Here is a 19,639-nt window from a genome sequence, read left to right as displayed (position 1 = left end):
TGCGGCTCGGCAGTCAAGGGGGGCCCCGCTATTTAGAAAGGTGCAGCACAGTGGGTCCCCCCCATAGGCCCAGGTCTGACACAGTAGTACCCCCTGTGTCCCCCTGATGGCAACCCTGCTGTAAAGAGAAGACTTAAGATAACTTTATTATTACATGCACAGAATAAAGCTATTTTGCTTCCGACTGATATACATTAGTACATGCTCAGGATTTCCACTGCAACCAATTCTGCTCCCTCACCCTGGAGACCTTGGATCAATCCTGAAGGCCAAAGGACCAACCTACAAGGCCGAGGATGAGAATTGCAGGGCTGTCTGTGTTAATAGGCTCCTTGTCATGTTGTACAACAATAGGTTGGACCGTGAAACCCCAAATTAATTTAGAACAATTCCCAGGAGCCCCTGAAGGTGTCACTGTGCTAATTTGCTAATCATCTAAAGACCCAGGGGGCTAGTCCATCACAGAGACAGGGCAGCTTGAAATACAATGATCTGTCTCTTGTATACGATGTGCAGGATAAACCTCTGTGTTTCCTTTGATGAATTATTCCATAAATATGGCCCCTTGGGGTACCTTGGTGTAACGACACCAGCATGTTCCATGTAGTTAATTATAGAGATGCACATTGGGTTTTACAGAGGGATCTATAATTGGTTTGTTGTGTGTAAATATTATTTTACCACCTCCAAGTTTATATGCAATTAAATGTATTTGAGTAACTACATTTAGCATCTGTTTGCATTTATTTGTTTATATATAGGTGTGGGTGCTTTCAAGCCTCCCTGGAGGTATGGATTTTTTAGTATAAAGCTGGGTGTAAATAGGCAGATCCCAGTCTGAATTGGAGATAGATATGCAAATAAACAGATACTGCTGGTACCAATTCCCACCCCACCCCCCACAGAGATCCCCCTACCCTCACCCAAACTACAGAGTTGCTTTCCCTGAAAGGTTACTTGCCCCTTGCTCCCCCCCCCCCACACACACACACACATCACAATTTGGTCCTGGCTTCCACTGCGCATGTTTCGGGTCATAGATCTCCAGGAGTCATATACTGGATCTGAAGTGGCTGAAGATCGCGGTGGACAACCCTGCCAAGCGCAAGTATAGGGGTGTTTCACGTTTAAATTAACTTTTAGTATGTTATAGAATGGTCAATTCAAAGCAACTTTTCAATTTGTCTTCATTATTATTTTTTATAGTTTTTTTTAATTATTTGCCTTGTTCTTCTGACTCTTTCATCTTTCAAATGGGGCTCACTTACCCCCTGCTAAAGGCTACACATTTATTGTTATTGCTACTTTTTTTTAATTTCTCATCTTTCTATTCAGGCCTCTCCTATTCATATTCCAGTCTCTTATTTAAATCAAATAATAAAAAATGAAAACCAATTGTCTCAGAATATCACTCGCTACATCGTACTAAAAGTTATGCCATACTGAAGGGAGGCTGCTATTATGGAGAGCAGCTGTCATTGAGGCACAACCATATATATATATATATATATATATATATATATATATATATATATATATATATATATATATATATATATATATATATATATATATATATATATATAATGATGCCGGCACTCATGAAAAGATACTTACAGGTGCCTGTGATGCAGCCAAAAAGGTAGTTTGTGCCGTCAAATAAATAAAATTAAAGTGTGTTCACTCTTCAGCGACAAACCGCAACCCCCGCCCCCCTCCCCCCCGCACGTACTTCTTGTGGCCATGGTGTGGGCCTGGCAGGTCAGAAGCAGCAGTAGAGTCTTCATACAAGGAGCAGGTCTGGACCGGCGGGACTCATCAGGGCTGGGGTCCACTGGGTTTTTTCCTGGTGTCCTGCCGGCCCAGTCCGACCCTGAGAGAGGGCGTCAGGCACGTACCACTTACCATCTACTTATCCCTAGTCAGGGCCCTCTTGCCCACATTCAAAATAAAATGTGCGCTTTGTGGCACCCCTGTGCATACCTCCCAACTGTCCCATTTTCTGTGGGACAGTCTCTATTTTGACCACTCAGCCTGCAACCCCGAATTTCTTACTAAAATGACTTTCTCTTTGATCTCCTGCACTGAACAGCCAGAAAAAGATATAAAGTTTCTGAAACTTAATTAAAATAAGAAGCTTTTTGGCAGAACAGCCAGCAGCTGCACTTAGATACTTTTGTAACAATTTAAGATAAGCAAACAAACAATTGTAACCATTTAAGATAAATAAGTCTCTTGGGAGAACTAAGACTCGCAGTTTAAAGGGCAATTCACTTTCATTAACTGTTACAACACATAAAACATTTCACTGAAGCTCCCAGAAATGTGTTCAAACTTTCATAACCAGACAAATTTTGTGAAATAGACATGGTAATTAAGGGGTGTGGGCATAAAATGGGCGTAGCCACAAACATTTTGCGGCACAACTTTTTGTCCCTCTGTTCATTTTTCAGTTGTTGGGAGGTACTCCCGTGCGACGTTACTGTGCAACTGAGCGGGTGCTCTGTCAATCATGTGAGAGGGGGTGAGGTAGCCAGACAGGTTGCCTAGAGTGCCCGGCCGGCTTGGTTCGAGTCGCCACTGGTGCAGTGTTTCTATGCAGAAGTTGAGGGCAAAGAGATCACTTGGGTATCCAGGGTTTTACCAGGGAGCCATAAAGTCTTACTGGTACCATTTTGTCCTACTGGTTCTCTGCTATTCCTCTTCTCCCTCACTCTTCCCATCTACACCTACTGCTCTGCAGGCCCCAAAATGCCACCCTACTTGCGCCCCAAAACACAGCCCTGATCTAATACTGTGCCTAGTAAAGTCACTGCTGTAAATGCCTTATGGTGGGAGTCTTTGGCAGGGATCTTCCAAGCTCTTGGGAGATGTAGTCTGGTAACAGCTGGAAAGCCTCATAATAAACATGACCAGGGGGGTTTATTTATGAATGGAGAGCAAAGTGCTCAACTCATTATTATTCTGGCACAGGGCACTGAATATTTCCCAGCATGCTTTGGAGTAGCTGCTCCCTGGGTTACAAGTATGGGATGCTGTACACTGCTGTACATAGGGTGCTAAGTATACCATAATGTGCCAGATGTTTTCCATGAGTGAATGTCTGGCCTTGTATGGAGACATAAAGGCGACTGGAGATTCCACAGGGAGTAGCCAGAAACATGAGACTGCCAGTATTTCCAAGCGGCAGTAGTCGCAGCCAGTAGTTTTCTATGGGAGCATCCATAATGTAGCCCACTGTACTTCAGTAAGGTGTTGGGATGTTAATTCTCAAATTGGGCCTCATTAAATGCAAGAATCGTGTACCTTATGTGCCCCCCTCCAAGTGATGAATATTCTAGACCTCCTGTCCCTCTCCTGAATTATATGTGGTTGGTTTTAGTATTAATTGGTTAGACCACAGGTTTTTAAATGGGTTGTTCCCCTTTAAATTAACTGTTAGTATGACGTAGAGAATGATATTCTGAGACAATTTGCAATTTGTGGTTTTTGTATCATATATCTTATTATTCTGCAGCTCTCCCGTTTGCGGTTTTAGCAATCTGGTTGCTAGTGTCGAAATGACCCTAGCAACCATGCATTAATTGAAGAAGAAACTGGGATATGAACAGGAGGGGGCGTGAATTGAAAAGCAAGTAATAAAAAGTAGCAATTACAATAAATGTGGAACCTTACAGACCATTTATTTTTTTTAGATGGGGTAGGTGACCCCTCCATTTGAAAGCTGGAAGAGAAGGCAAATCATTCAAAAGAAAAATTCAAAAAACAATTGAAAAGTTTCCTAGAATTAGCCATTCTATTAAACACTAAGGGGGGTTATTTATTAAGTCTGAATGCCAAAAACTCGAAAAATTCAAGTTTTTTTTTTTTTACAATAAAATCTGAATTTTTAGTGAAAAAAAAAACTTGAATAATTTCAGGATTTATTATACCCCGAGGATGGAAAAAGTCAGAATCCGAAAATCTGGCATCTCAGACCTGCCGAGGTTGTGTATAAATCAACGAGAGAAGTTCTGAGGATAAACTGATCTGCGCTGGGTTACGTGCAATAATCCAAAGTTTTTGTGCTTTTGGGCAAAAAATCTGCAAAAACTGATTTTTCAGGCGGAAAATCCCAAAAATTGTTACGATTCAAATTTTTGTACAATTTTCACTATCCCTTTTAGGGTTCTTGCAGTCCCACATTTTGGGAACCACAGGGGTGGGCTGCAGAGCTGACACTTCACACCTTTCAAGCCAAACAACTATATCCAGGCTGCTAGTTTAAATGATGTTACGTGCAGTTTAGGGAAGGAGGAGAGGAGCTCTTTCACCTACATTACATTTCCAAATGAGATTTCTGCTGTGTCAGCATTGACCTACCTTCTAATATGGGATCCCGAATTGTGTAATGAGCTGACGCATCAATCACTATGGCTGAATCATCATCAATCCCCATTTAACCCTTACAAGTATAGTGCACTTATTAACCAAAGGCTGTGGTGCCTAAAGGGTAAAAAATAGTGGTTTCCCACTCTGTCACTATTTCTATAAAACAATGTCACTGTCCCCCGGTTCTCCAAAGCAGAAGACCAAAAACATAATTCCAGATGAACGAGAACAGACACAGCAATGTATTAACCGGTCAGTTCAGAACCACATCAGATGTCTGTGTTACCAATACAGTTATGGCATCCATTATCCGGAAACCCATTATGAAGAAAGCTCTGAATTACAGAAAGCCTGTCTCCCACAGACATTATGAATTCCCTTTTCTCTGTAATAATAAAACAGTACATTGTACATGGACCTGTTATTGAGAATGCTCGGGACCTGGGGTTTTCCAGAAAACAGATCTTTCCATAATTTGACTCTTCATACCTTCAGTCTACTAGAAAATCATGTAAACATTACATAAAAACAATAGGCTGGTTTTGCTTCCAATAAGGATTAATTATATCTTAGTTGGGATCAAGTACAAGCTACTGTTTTATTATTACAGAGAAAAAAGGAAATCATTTTTAAAATCTGTAATTTGGAGCTTTCTGGATAACAGGTTTGTAGATAATGGATGCCATACCTACACAGGAATGGGACCTGTTACCCAGAATGCTTGGAACCTGGTGGTTTGGATCAAGTACAAACTATTGTTTTATTATTACAGAGAAAAAGGAAATCATTTTTAAAAATTTGGATTATTTGATTATAATGGAGTCTATGGGAGACAGCCTTTCCGTAATTCTGAACTTTCTGGATAACGGGTTTCTGGATAACGGATCCCATACCTGTACAAGCTTTTACTGTTTTATTATTACAGAGAAAAAGGAAATTTTAAAAAATTTGGATTATTTGAATAAAATGGAGTCTATGGGAGCTGAGCATTCTGGATAACGGTTTTCCGGACAACGGATCCCATACCTGTACATGATCCTAACTCAGATATAATTAATCCTTATGGGAAGCTAATTTAACTGGGTTTAATTCATGTTTAAATGATTTTTTTAGTAGACTAAGCCCCATATGTAATATAAGGCACTATTTGCCCAGTATAAGTAACTCATAGCAACCAATAAACATTTAAGCAGGTGACCAGTAAATTCTACCTGCTGATTGGTTGCTATGAGTTACTGCACCTGGGCAAACTTAGTGCCTTTTATTACATAACCCCCTTAAAGTATGAAGATCCAAATTTCAGAAAGATCCATATCTGGAAAACTAGGGATGCACCGAATCCAGGGTTCGGATTGGTATTTGGCCAGGATTCTGCCTTTTTCAGCAGCATTCGAATTCTGACGAATCCTTGTTCCTCGCCGACCCGAATCCAAATCCTTAAAACCATGTGACTCTTTCCCCTCACCCATCCTTATTTGCATATGCAAATTAGGCTTCGGTTCAGTATTCGGCAGAATCTTTCACGAAGGATTAGGGAGTTCGGCCAAATCCAAAATAGTTTAATTCATGTTTAAATGATTTTTTTAGTAGACTAAGCCCCATATGTAATATAAGGCACTATTTGCCCAGTAGTAGTAACTCATAGCAGCCAATAAACATTTAAACAGGTGACCAGTAAATTCTACCTGCTGATTGGTTGCTATGAGTTACTGCACCTGGGCAAACTTAATGCCTTTTATTACATAACCCCTTATAGTATGAAGATCCCAATTTCAGAAAGATCCATATCTGGAAAACTAGGGATGCACCGAATACAGGATTCGGTTCGGTATTCCACCAGGATTCTGCCTTTTTCAGCAGGATTCGGATTCAGCCGAATCCTCGTGTCTGGCTGAACCAAAACCGAATCCTAAAAACCATGAGACTTTTTGTCACAAAACAAGGAAGTAAAACAATGTTCGCGCGGCTCTTTCTTACCTCCCCCCCCCTGATTTGCATATGCAAATTAGGCTTCGGCTTTGGTTTGGTATTCGGTAGAATTTTTTTACAAATGATTCGGGTGTTCGCTGAATCCAAAATAGTGGATTCGGTGCATCCTTATGGCAAACCCCAGGTCCTGAGTATTCTGTGTAACAGGTCCCATACCTGTACTGACATTTACTTGAGAATTATTACATCATGTGCTAATGTTTCATTTGCTTTTTTTTTTTTATTATGAATATTGGGGCCGATCCCTATATACAGACCAGCCTGTGCACCAGAGAAAATAGAGAAGCAATTTATTTATCCCCCGCCGGCCCCACAACACATTGGCCCCTTTCACAAGGAGAGAAAGTCTTTGTATCCCCCCCAAAGCATTCTCATATTCCTCTATGTCTCCCCCCTGTCGCCTCCGAGATCCATTACTCACTCTGTAAATGTTTCCTCATGTTGCGCCCGGGCAGACCACCCTCTGAAATAAATACGCCCCCCTCTCCCCTCTTGGCTTCACGCCCTCGTGTGTTTCATGCTTTTTGTCACAAGCACTTGCTTTTATTTCACAATCCAAAAAGAACCAGTAACATCAGGCTCCTGTAAACAATGGAGTTCTCCCATTCTGAGCAAAGCGTTCTGCTTATACGGGGGAATGTAATAAAAGTCGCAAAGAGCAAAACAATTTGCACCAATAAGAATAAAAATCCACATCTCGCAATTTAATATTGTTCCGTTGCATTGCGAATTTTATTTGCGCGCTCTTAAGAAGTGCTTGAAGGTGTCGTCATCTTTTGGAGCAAACATAACGACTTTTTCAGTAAGAAGTTTTATTATATCGACTGTGCATTGGCGCAAAGTATAAAATTCGCAAACGGACTTCCACTGTCGGGAGTGGTCGCTAAACAGTTTCCGGTTTCGCAAAAGCTATATTAAATTCGCGCAAAACAAAATGCAAAGGTTAAATTTTCGCATTGCGGTTCGTTTTTCCGTTACCGACTTTTATAACATTCCCCCAATGGTGTTCTGTTATGCTGCTGCAAATGTATGGGACCTGAAATACAGGACGCCCGGGACCCGGGATTTTCCTGATAAGGGATCTTGCCGTAATTTTGATCTTCATACATTAATTCTACTAGAAAATCATATAAATGTTAAATAAACCCAATAGGCTGGTGTTGCCTCCAATAAGGATTAATTATATCTTAGTTGGGATCAAGTACAAGCTACTGTTTTATTATTACACAGAAAAAGGATATCATTTTTAAAAAAATTAATTATTTCATTATAATACACAAAAGCCATGAATATCTTATGAATTATGTACTTATAAGTGATCCCTCTGGTCTACTTCCAAGGTAAATCTCCCGTAGCCTCAGGTAGAATTAGAGCATAAGCTCTGTGGGTCACTGTGACTAAGTGAGAGGGTTATAGGTATAGGATCCGTTATCAGGAAACCCATTATCCAGAAAGCTCTGAATTAAGGGAAGGTTGTCACCCATAGACTCCATTATATAGTGAATAAAGTATCCCCTCTTGTAAATCATAAGAATATTATAAGTTACCGAGGAGTTTCATGACCGTTAAAAAAAACTTGTTCCTTATAAACGGTGAGTTCTGATGTCAACAGTTATAAATGGTGAGTACTGATGTCATTTCTGTCACATGACTTACTGAATCTTGTGTATTATAATAAATAAAGTACCCCCTGTTGCAAAATATGAGGATATTAGAAGTTACCTGTATAAAAACAAGTTTTTTTATGGTCGTGGAAATCCTCGGTAACTTATAATATCCTTATAATTTACAAGAGGGGGTACTTTATTCACTATATAATGGAGTCTATTGGAGACAGCCTTCCCTTAATTCAGAGCTTTCTGGATAATGGGTTTCCTGATAATGGATCCATACCTATATCTCACTCGCAGTGACCCACAGAGCTTACGCTCTAAGTCTACCTGAGGGATACAGGAGATTTACCTTGGACATAGACCAGAGGGGTCACTTAAGATGCCCCTGGGCCTCGCATGCTACATTTAGCCTTGTAAATGTGCTCTCAGATCTTGTTGAACTACAACTTCTACAACCCTCAAAGGTTACAACAAACAGGCAGCTATAGTTCAGCAATATCTGGAGGCACAAGATCCAGAAATACCGATTTAAAACGGCCTGAAATGAACTACAACACACAGCAGAAGGATGGATCATTACAATGTAGTTCTTTATACTCTATGGGGGAAGACATACAATAAACATCCCGCGTGATTGCCAGGAAACATGGAGTGAATGCTCAGAACCCATCAGCGCTCAGTATACAGAACAAGAAAAGAGCATTTATTTATGTCAGCGACTGTCCATTGCGGCTTAGTTTATACAGTGGCTTTTATTAGTTGGGTTTGGTACAATATTATAATGGGAAGCTTTGTATTCCTCTCATTGCATGGACAATAAGAAATACACAAGAAAAGAGAATATGAATTAACCTAGTAACCCCCCTCCCTTTATGCAAAGCACCCCTGGATCCACTGCAGCCAATTTAGGATGATAACTTGGAATTTCATTAATGGGAGCAGGGCCTCTGGCACACGGGGAATATTAACTGCCAAACATTTATGGAGAATTCTTCTAACCGCACCAGCAATAGGGCTCATCCTTCTCACATTTACACAGGCAGATGTGTATTGGGTTGGTGGAAACTAAATAATATTTACTAAAAGAAACTAAATTTTTTTAGTTGGCCCTACTTGGGGGTAGTTGGCTCAAGCATCAGCTGGCCCTAATTCCCCCAAGGTTCTCTGCAGTAGGACATTTAGCCAAATGGTGGTGGTAACTGATTGGATGTTAAAGGGATACTGTCATGGGAAAAAACAATTTTTCAAAATGAATCGGATAATAGTGCTGCTCCAGCAGAATTCTGCACTGAAATCCATTTCTCAAAAGAGCAAACTGATTTTTTTTATATTTAATTTTGAAATCTGACATGAGGCTAGACATATTGTAAATTTCCCAGCTGCCCCCAGTCATGTGACTTGTGCTCTGATAAACTTCAATCACTCTTTACTGCTGTACTGCAAGTTGGAGTGATATCACCCCCCTCCCTTTTCCCCCCCAGCAGCCAAACAAAAGAACAATGGGAAGGTAACCAGATAGCAGCTCCCTAACACAAGATAACAGCTGCCTGGTAGATCTAAGAACAGCACTCAATAGTAAAATCCAGGTCCCACTGAGACACATTCAGTTACATTGAGAAGGAAAAACAGCAGCCTGCCAGAAAGCATTTCTCTCCTAAAGTGCAGGCACAAGTCACATGACTTGGGGTAGCTGGGAAATTGACAAAATGTCTAGCCCCATGTCAGATTTCAAAACTGAATAAAAAAAAATCTGTTTGCTTTTTTGAGAAATGGATTTCAGAGCAGAATTCTGCTGGAGTAGCACTATTAACTGATGTGTTTTGAAAAAAAACATGTTTTCCGATGACAGGATCCCTTTAAGAAATAACTGCATATATCACTACTGCTAACGGAAAGTTTTAAGGGGAAGTACGCCTGAAAGAATATTTTCCAACACCGGGTGCTCTCGAAATATCTAAACCTGCTGCACTATTTTTGGTTTCTGCTTTCTCTGTTGCCATGGGCGCTGATCTATGTACAATTTTCTGTAAATTTATTGCCATGTTGAGAGCTGCAGTTTAACTTCCTCCACTACCCTGTTAGGGTCCGGCTGAGAGTTGCAATGCTTATGATATTCTGCAGGAGAGCAGCCAGAAAGGGATATTATATTATAAGTATTTCCCAAATCTGAATGGACTGAGCGGGAGCAATGGCCTCCTCCATCCGGCCGGGTTACTGCTGAGTGTCACAGTGTGGGATGGATAAGCTCAGGCTCAGTAAGGGATGCCAAGCACTTAAGTAAATGTTAGGATGCTAAGCTACTTCTAAAATAAATACACAAGCCTCGGCCAAATTCCTTGTAGGTGAAACCTCCTAAGTAACCAGTGATTTACAGCCTGTAGCAAATCTGACAATCGGTTGGAAACCCTCTCTCAACTGGAGGTCACTGACTTTGGGACTGAATTTCCCAGGGAGGCCCAGAGCAATGGGCGGCACTGATGTCCCACATATCCTAGATCTATAGCAATGGGCATGTTTTATATATAAATTATGGGGTGTTCCAGGGGAAACTCATATGCCACCCACCTACCACTCACCTTGTATGTAGAGATGCCCTGCGCTATATTCTAGAAGCACAAAGAGTCACACTTCTAGTTGCAGCCTGCATGGTAAGGTGCAAAAATAAGGTTTTGTGCCTGTAGTTTGTATTTTGCACCTTCCCTCAGCAGCACTAATAAAGGGGCCCACAAGGGTTACAAAACTTTTGTCTAGGATGTTAGTTCCCACAGCTCATTGGAATCAGACATTAACTAGGACTGCCCCCTAGTGGACTCTTCTTGTTAAGCCAGTCTGTACCAGTACCTTTGATGAAACATGAATTTCTATAACCCCTTCTATATAACTTGAACAGAGAAAGTTCTTCGTTGCCATTGAATGGGATCCGTATCCAGTATATAACTTGTATGTACATAGAAGTCATTTTCTGTTCAATGTTATCATACCTGCCTTTTTCTTTTTTTACTTTATTTATTATTTGTGCCCCTGAGGAAGACCACTATGGTCGAAACGCGTTGGGCTCACCAATTATTTTTGTAACTTTTGTAACCGCTTTTTTTTGGTATGATAAATATTTTTTTATTTTCTTTTTTTGCAAATTGAGTGTTCTTGGTTTCTTGTATGTAGAGACCCTCCTGGGGAGCCTTCTTATTTGATTTTTTTACATACCTCAAAAAAAGTTCCCAATATAAAAGCTCAATGTGCAACTGAATCAATCAAACCTACACACTATCAGATAAAGTGAATCGTGTGTTTTGAAGAAGGGAAAGATCTTTATAGGGTATGGTAAATACCTACACGCCAAACAGCGTTATTTCTGGTAGTCGATTATACTCATAGACACTTAAGTTATGTTTTTTACTCATCCAATCTAAGGTTGATTCTGGAAATCCTCCTTTGGACAATAAAGAATCGCATGTGCGGAAACGTTTTATAAACTTTAATAAAATAAAGTATTGCACTTACAATGTTCCACTTTAAAATAGCAATTACTGTAAAATCAAAGGTCCCCCCACAGTATATACTAAGGGCCGGACTGGGCCTGCGAGACACCGGTAAAAAACTTGGTGGGCTCCATCTCTTTTGGACCCCGACGGCCCAGACTCTCTCCCTGCACTCCTCCCTGAACCCAGTCACGTTGATGCCCCGGAAAGAGGCATGTACGTGCGCAGGCGTGCTCCGGAGGGTGGGAGGGGGAGAGAGTGCAGAGAGGGCTTTGCGGCTAGGCCCCCCAGTCCGACACTGTATACTGAGTTATCTTTGGCGTTACTCAGTCCCAACTGCGCATGTCCTTGTTCCACACTAGTCACAGATGACGCGTTTCGCCAAGTAGGCTTCTTCCATCACTCTTGGAAGAAGCCTACTTGGCGAAAAGCGTCAGAGTCTGTTAGTATGATCAACTACCAGAAATTACCATACTACCATATTCTCTAACAGTGTCAGACTGGGCCGGCGGTACACCGGGAAAAAACCCGGTGGGCCCTTGTTTGGAACCCTAGCCCCCCACCGTGGCTGCACAAAATAGTGCGGGCGGGTTGTGGCTCAGGGAGGGGGGCCAGAGGGTGGTAGGGGGCCCTGAGGCAGCAGCCCCGGTGGGCCCCAGTCCGACGCTGCTCTATAAAGATCTTTCCCTTCTTCAAAACACATGATTCACTAAATCTGATGGTTTGTGTGTGTTTGATCAATTCACTTGCCCATTGAGGTTTTATATTGGCAACTCTAATGATGATTACATTGAAGGTGTGTGTTTAACAAAGAACACTACATTATATACTGAATAAAGTACCCCCTCTTGTAAAATATTCGGATATTATAAGTTACCGAAGAGTTTCATGACCATATATTAGACTGTAAGCCCTACGGGGTAGGGTCCTCTAGCCTTTTGTTTCCTTGACACTGAGCACTTAATCTGTATTGTAATTATATTTTTTATATTTATGTGAATTGTATTTCTAATAACGCACTTATTGTTACTTTTTATTTCAATGACCCCTTGTTTGTTACTACTAATTTATTGTTTTGTTGTACATTGCTTTGCCCTCAAGGAGCGCTTTACAAATAAAAATATACATACATACATACAAATAAAAACACAAGGCCGAGTGTTTTTATACAGGTCATGGAACTCCGAGGTAACTTCTAATATCCTCATATTTTGCAACTGCGGGTACTTTATTAACCCTTTAAGTGCCAGCAGAATTTCACATTTTGGTTACGCGAAATGCCAGCCGTTTTTGAAACATTTTGTGCTCTCTCACTTTAGGGGCATTTTCTGAGGGGAAACCTATAGTTTACCTAGGAAAACTATACATTGTTTTTTTCGGTAGAAACTGAGCTTTCTAAATCTGCCTGAGTTTTCATGTATTTCCACCTGTGCAAAAAAATTTATAGTGCTAAATACCAAAAAAAAATGAAAAATTACCATTTTTCATCGTATATCAATTTATACCAGAAAAATATTTCATTTTACGGATGAAAATCCAACTGATTTGGAAAGCCTTATGTCTCTCGAACGTGCCAATACCAGATATGTATAGTTTTAGGGAGATTTAGGACTTCTGTACCTCAAAAACTCCCGGCAGTATATTACCGAATTTTGAAAGCACTAAGGCAGAAAACGGCATGCTTTAGATTCCAAGGCAAAAAATCCTGAAACCGTAGGTTTACCCCAGAAAACCATACATTTTTGAAAAGTACACATTCTGTCGATTACAAAATGGGTAACTATGTCTCTCTACTCCCAACTACCAAACATAAAAGCTTGTCTGAACATAGCGGTTTTTCAAAAAAAAATTCAAAATTCTGAAAAATCATTTCAAAGGTTTTATTTTGCTGCTCCGCATATCCCAAACTATATTAGGTACCAAGAAAAAGCACCTGAAATATGATTGCCAGGGGTCCACTGAACAGTTTGATACCCATTATGCATAGGTTTACCAAAGTATCTGGCATTTAGAGACACCAATATGAAGTTAGCGCATCCAAATTGTTCAGGACTTTACTTCAGCTACTGAGAAATCAACACATTGACTGCATTTTTTGTGGGGTAAAAACACAGAAATATATGTTTACCCCCCAAACCCATATATTTTTGGAAAGTACACATTCTACCGAATCTAAAATGGGTACCCATGCCTTTCTGCTCCAAACTACTGAGTCGCAAGGCTTTCCCACAATTGTCGGTTTTGGTGAAATATGTGAAAATTGCCTCAAAGCTTCAACTTCTCAGCACCATATCACCCATGTATCGTTATGCACCAAGATAAAGCACCCTAAATATGATTGCCAGGGTTCCTCCAAACAGTTTGGTGGCCATTGTTCATAGGTTTACCAAAGTATCTGGCATTTAGAGGCCCCAAAATGAAGTAAGCGCATACAAACAGTCCCGTGGGTAACTTCAGCTAATGAAAAATCAACACATTGACTGCATTTTTGTGGGGTAAAAACACAGAAATATATGTTTACCCCCAAAACCCATATATTTTTGGAAAGTACACATTGTACAGAATCTAAAATGGGTACCCATGCCTTATTGCTCCAAACTACTGAGTCGCAAGGCTTTCCCACAATTGTCGGTTTTGGTGAAATATCTGAAAATTGCCTCAAAGCTTCAACTTCCCAGCACCATATCACCCATGTGTCATTACGTACTAAGAAAAAGCACGATAAATATGATTGCCAGGGTTCCTCTGAACATTTTGGTGGCCATTGTTCCTAGGTTTACCAAAGTATCTGGCATTTAGAGGCCCCAAAATGAAGTTAGCGCATACAAACAGTCCCGTGGGTAACTTCAGCTAATGAAAAATCAGCACATTGACTGCATTTTTGTGGGGTAAAAACACAGAAATATATGTTTGCCCCCCAAAACCCATATATTTTTGGAAAGTACACATTGTACAGAATCTAAAATGGGTACCCATGCCTTTCTGCTCCAAACTACTGAGTCGCAAGGCTTTCCCACAATTGTCGGTTTTGGTGAAATATGTGAAAATTGCCTCAAACCTTCAAATTCTCAGCACCATATCACCCATGTATCGTTATGCACCAAGAAAAAGCACCCTAAATATGATTGCCAGGGTTCCTCCAAACAGTTTGGTGGCCATTGTTCATAGGTTTACCAAAGTATCTGGCATTTAGAGGCCCCAAAATGAAGTTAGCGCATACAAACAGTCCTGTGGGTAACTTCAGAAAATGAAAAATCAACACATTGACTGCATTTTTGTGGGGTAAAAACACAGAAATATATGTTTACCCCCAAAACCCATATATTTTTGGAAAGTACACATTCTACTGAATCTAAAATGGGTACCCATGCCTTTCTGCTCCAAACTACTGAGTCGCAAGGCTTTCCCACAATTGTCGGTTTTGGTAAAATATCTGAAAATTGCCTCAAAGCTTCAACTTCTCAGCACCATATCACCCATGTATCGTTATGCACCAAGAAAAAGCACCCTAAATATGATTGCCAGGGTTCCTCTGAACAGTTTGGTGGCCATTGTTCATAGGTTTACCAAAGTATCTGGCATTTAGAGGCCCCAAAATGAAGTTAGCGCATACAAATAGTCCTGTGGGTAACTTCAGCTAATGAAAAATCAGCACATTGACTGCATTTTTGTGGGGTAAAAACACAAAAATATATGTTTACCCCCCAAACCCATACATTTTTGGAAAGTACACATTCTACAGAATCTAAAATGGGTACCCATGCCTTTCTGCTCCAAACTACTGAGTCGCAAGGCTTTGCCAAATTTGGCGGTTTTGGTGAAATATCTGAAAATTGCCTCAAAGCTTCAACTTTCCAGCATCGTATTGTCCATGTATCATTACCAGCATAAAGCATCCTAAATATAAACATACGGGTCTACTAAATAGTTTGATGCCCAATATGCATAGATATACCAAACTATGTGGCGCACAGAGACCCCCAAATGACAATATGTATAGACATTTTCACTGCTGACGCTCTGGCTGCTGCAATATGAGCACCTGGAGTGTGTATTATGCAACATTAGACCCCCCTAACAGTACAGAGACCCCAGAAAACCATATATTTTCAGAAAGTACACATTCTGACGAATCCAATATGGGTAAATAAGTGTTTCTACTACAAACTGCCAAACTGCAAAGCAATGCTGAACGTAACGTTTTTATCAAATTTCTGAAAATCGTCACAAAGCTTGAATTTTACCCCATTATATGCCCCACATTTCGTAACGTATCAGCATAAAACATCCTAAATATGAACGCCAGGGGTCTACTGAACACTTTGATGCCCAATGTGCATAGATATACCAAACTATGTGGCGCACAGAGACCCCCAAATGACAATAGTGTATATACATTTTCACGGCTGACGCACTGGCAGCTGCAATATAAGCACCTGGTGTGTGTATTATGCGACATTAGACCCCCCTAACAGTACAGAGACCCCAGAAAACCATATATTTTCAGAAAGTACACATTCTGACGAATCCAATATGGGTAAATAAGTGTTTCTACTACAAACTGCCAAACTGCAAAGCAATGCTGAACGTAACGTTTTTATCAAATTTCTGAAAATCGTCACAAAGCTTGAATTTTACCCCATTATATGCCCCACATTTCGTAACGTATCAGCATAAAACATCCTAAATATGAACGCCAGGGGTCTACTGAACACTTTGATGCCCAATATGCATAGATATACCAAACTATGTGGCGCACAGAGACCCCCAAATGTAAAATTTACAAGGCAAAACAAAATAAAGCAGTAAAGAGTGAAATGAAAAAAAATCCAATAAAACCACAAAAATCAATGTTTTTTTTCCAGAATAGTGTTATCGGCCATCAGAATCACAGTTTGAATATTTTAGCTGGGCCAAACAGGTTATACGGCTAGAAACAAGTGAACACAACAATATGCAGAGCTGAAAATGCAATAAAATGGCTAAAAATTCAATAAAATGGCTAAAAATGCACCAAAATACCCAAAATTGCAATATAATCACCGAAATAACATACAAAAGATATTGCAAAGTACGGTTAGCGAATACGCTATTCGTAATGGCAATAAAACATTTTTTTCAGCAAAAAAAAGAGACGATGCGATAAGAAAAAAAAAAAAAAAGCCACAATGCCATGTATGTGCGTGTGCGTGTGTACAAATGGTAAATTACATGTTATGTGCGCGTGTGTGCGTGTGTACGTGTGTGTAAGTGCAGTGAGTGTAAGTGACCCCCCCAATCCCCAAAAATGTATGTGTAAGTGTGTGTAAGTGTGAATCTAAGTGTGTATTACTGTAATAAGTGTGTGTTGGTGCGTTTGTGTGTGTAATTGTTGCACTAACCTGAAAAAGTCGCTGAAGACTGTTGCACACGATGTGGAGGGGTCCCAGGAAGACATCTGCGACGATCTGCGTGTCTCTGTGCTGTGGGGGCGGAGCTGATCATCGCAGTGCAGGCTGCAGCAGCAGGACACGTAAGTAACACGTGCCTGCTGCTGTTTTTGGGCCCCTGGGCGATCGCGCCCCAGGGGCCACTCGATCCCCTGCTCTGCTCGTTGCCTAGGGGCAGGGGATCGAAGCGGAACGGAGCGAGCGGCTCTAACAGCCGCTCCTCCGCTCCAGAACCCGGAAGTGCTGCAGAACGTAGAATCTACGTTCTGTGGCATTTCAAGTTACTTTTCCACAGAACGTAGATTCTACGTTCTGTGGCACTTAAAGGGTTAATTATAATACACAAAATGACATCAGAACTCACCGTTTATAAGGATACAATTTACAAGATATTCATGGCTTTTGTGTATTATATATTTTTTCTTGTTTTTCCCCATTCCTTTTTAAAGGTATGATCAGTAACATGTTTGGGAGAAACTGATTATCTCTGAGGTGGAAGAGAACTTACTCGTAACTGGACTGGGGATAACACTTGGTTTGGGACTTTATATTTTGAACTTTCAATGTACATAGAAGGGACAAATATAAGGGGATAAGAAGTCTCCCAGGAGTCCCATGACCATATCGAGGCTCAGACTCGGAGGCCGAGTGCTTTTATACAGGTCATGGAACTCCAAGGTGACTTCTAATATCCTTGTATTTGACAGCTAGGGGTACAGTATTTTTATAATACACACATTTCATGATGACAGCACTATGCACCAGTCATAAAATGACATCACTAACCACTATTTCTAAGGATTTATATTACAGATTACCAGGGCAGCCATCAGGGGGGACAGGGGGGAGAGTTGTAGGGGGCCCCGAAGGTAAGGGGGGCCCAGCCACACCGCAATTTATTGATTAGCCGGGCCCTCCTGCTTTCTGAGAGCTGCTGACTTAGGGAAGGCAGGGCGGGAGCACAAGGGGAGGTATCTTCTGTCCATTCCTTTCCCTTATTGGTCACTGAGTTTAAGTCCCGGTTGAGCTGCTCAGGGATTGGATAGCTGAGGTTTGAACTTCTCCTCCAGCTCATCCAATCACCATGCAGCTTTACCAGGACTTGAAATTCTGTGACCAATAAGGGAAGAAAATGCTGTCACTGGAAGAAGATGCAGCCACCTGTGCTCCCCTCCTCCCTTCTCTAGTTGGCAGCTCACGTTTAGGGGGTAACCCTTTGTGGTCCCTGTTGTGTGGTGGGGCTCTGGGCACTTCTGTGGGGGGGAGCAAGTTTTTTTTACATGGACGTTTAAGGGGGGCACTTACCACCAATTTTCTTACAAGTGGGGGGGGGGGCTGGCCACCAATTGTTTTTCCCCATGTGGGGTCCTAGCCACCAATATTTTTTAATAGAGTGCCCTGACCACAAATGTTTTTTTAATGGGGGGGCCCTGACCACCAATATTTTTTTTTAACATGTGGGAACCATAGCCACCAATGTTTTTTTTTTTTTTTTTTTAGTGTTCGGTGGACCTGTGGGGTGGGGAGGGCGGACTTGTAGCTGGGGCTTGTGGTGGGCGCAGCCCAGGGGGCTCAGGAAATTTTTTTGTATGTGGCCCTGCGATTTCTGATGGCGGCCCTGGGTATAGGTGGGAGTTATTGCTTGTCTTGGAGTGTGATTTTAAGCAGAACACTTTTCTGAACAATAAAAAGTCATGTTGTCTTTTCAATTTTACTTTTTCTTTGTTTTCTCTGTGTTTTCCATTGGTTTATAGGCATTGGGTCCAAGGGGTCACCGTTAAAAGCCAATTCTGTCCATTCCGATACACTTTGAGTAGGTATGTTTAATGCTTGGCAGAAGGATTCTGTATGTTGTGTTCCCTTAAAACTGTAGTGAGAGGTCTGAGTGCCCGTCGTTGCTGTAGAGTCAGCCATGGCAAGTCTGGGAAAATCGTCACTTCGTATTCTTGGTATTGGAACGGAGTTTGGGGGCGCATCTTGCGTAAGATCTCCTCCTTTATGATAAATTTGAGTACATAATAGACAATGTCCCTGGGTCTTTCTGAGCGATTTCTTAATGGCCCCAGTATCCGATGTACTCTATCCAGTTCCAAGTTTTCGTTAGTGTCCCTGCCCAGTATGGTATTGAAAATGGCACATACAGTTTGGCGTAGTTCCTGCGTTGGAACTGACTCCGGGACCCCTCTGACCCTTAGATTATTTCTGCGTCCTCGATTATCAATGTCTTCCGTTTGCTTTCGCACAAGATATATATATACCTATGGTGATCATTGACTCGGTCGGTGATTTTGTTGCTGGTAATTTCCACTACCTCCACCCTTCTGTCCATATTAGTTTGGGCCTCTCCAATGGCCTGCATTTCCGCTAGATCCGCTTTATGTGCCTTTTGTATAGTTGTAGCTACCGCGTTTAAGTCTTCTTTAGTTGGAAGACTCGCTAGTATCCTGCCCATGTCTGGAGAGTCGGATCTTGAGCTGAGTCCCGATGCAGTGGAGCCTGTTGGACTTGGGCTCCACCGTATTTGGTCCGCCATCTTGGGGCTGCTCGGGTTCTCTGCCTTACGGGATTTTTTGTCCAGGTATTTGGTGAGGGAACTTTGAGTCCCTTGCGAGGGTGTTGCAGAGTTCTGGTCTTGCCTTGTGTTAGTTTTACCCATCGTAGCTCGTCAATTTAGCTTGTTTTACTGATAAACTTTCACACACTTTTTTATGGCTTAATGTTCCACAACAAGTGAACTACAACTCTAGACACCCTGTTG

Source organism: Xenopus laevis, chromosome 7L, assembly GCF_017654675.1.
Source record: "Xenopus laevis strain J_2021 chromosome 7L, Xenopus_laevis_v10.1, whole genome shotgun sequence".
NCBI lineage: Eukaryota > Metazoa > Chordata > Amphibia > Anura > Pipidae > Xenopus > Xenopus laevis.
The sequence above is the reverse complement of the archived record's forward strand: the minus strand, read 5'-3'. Positions refer to the sequence as shown.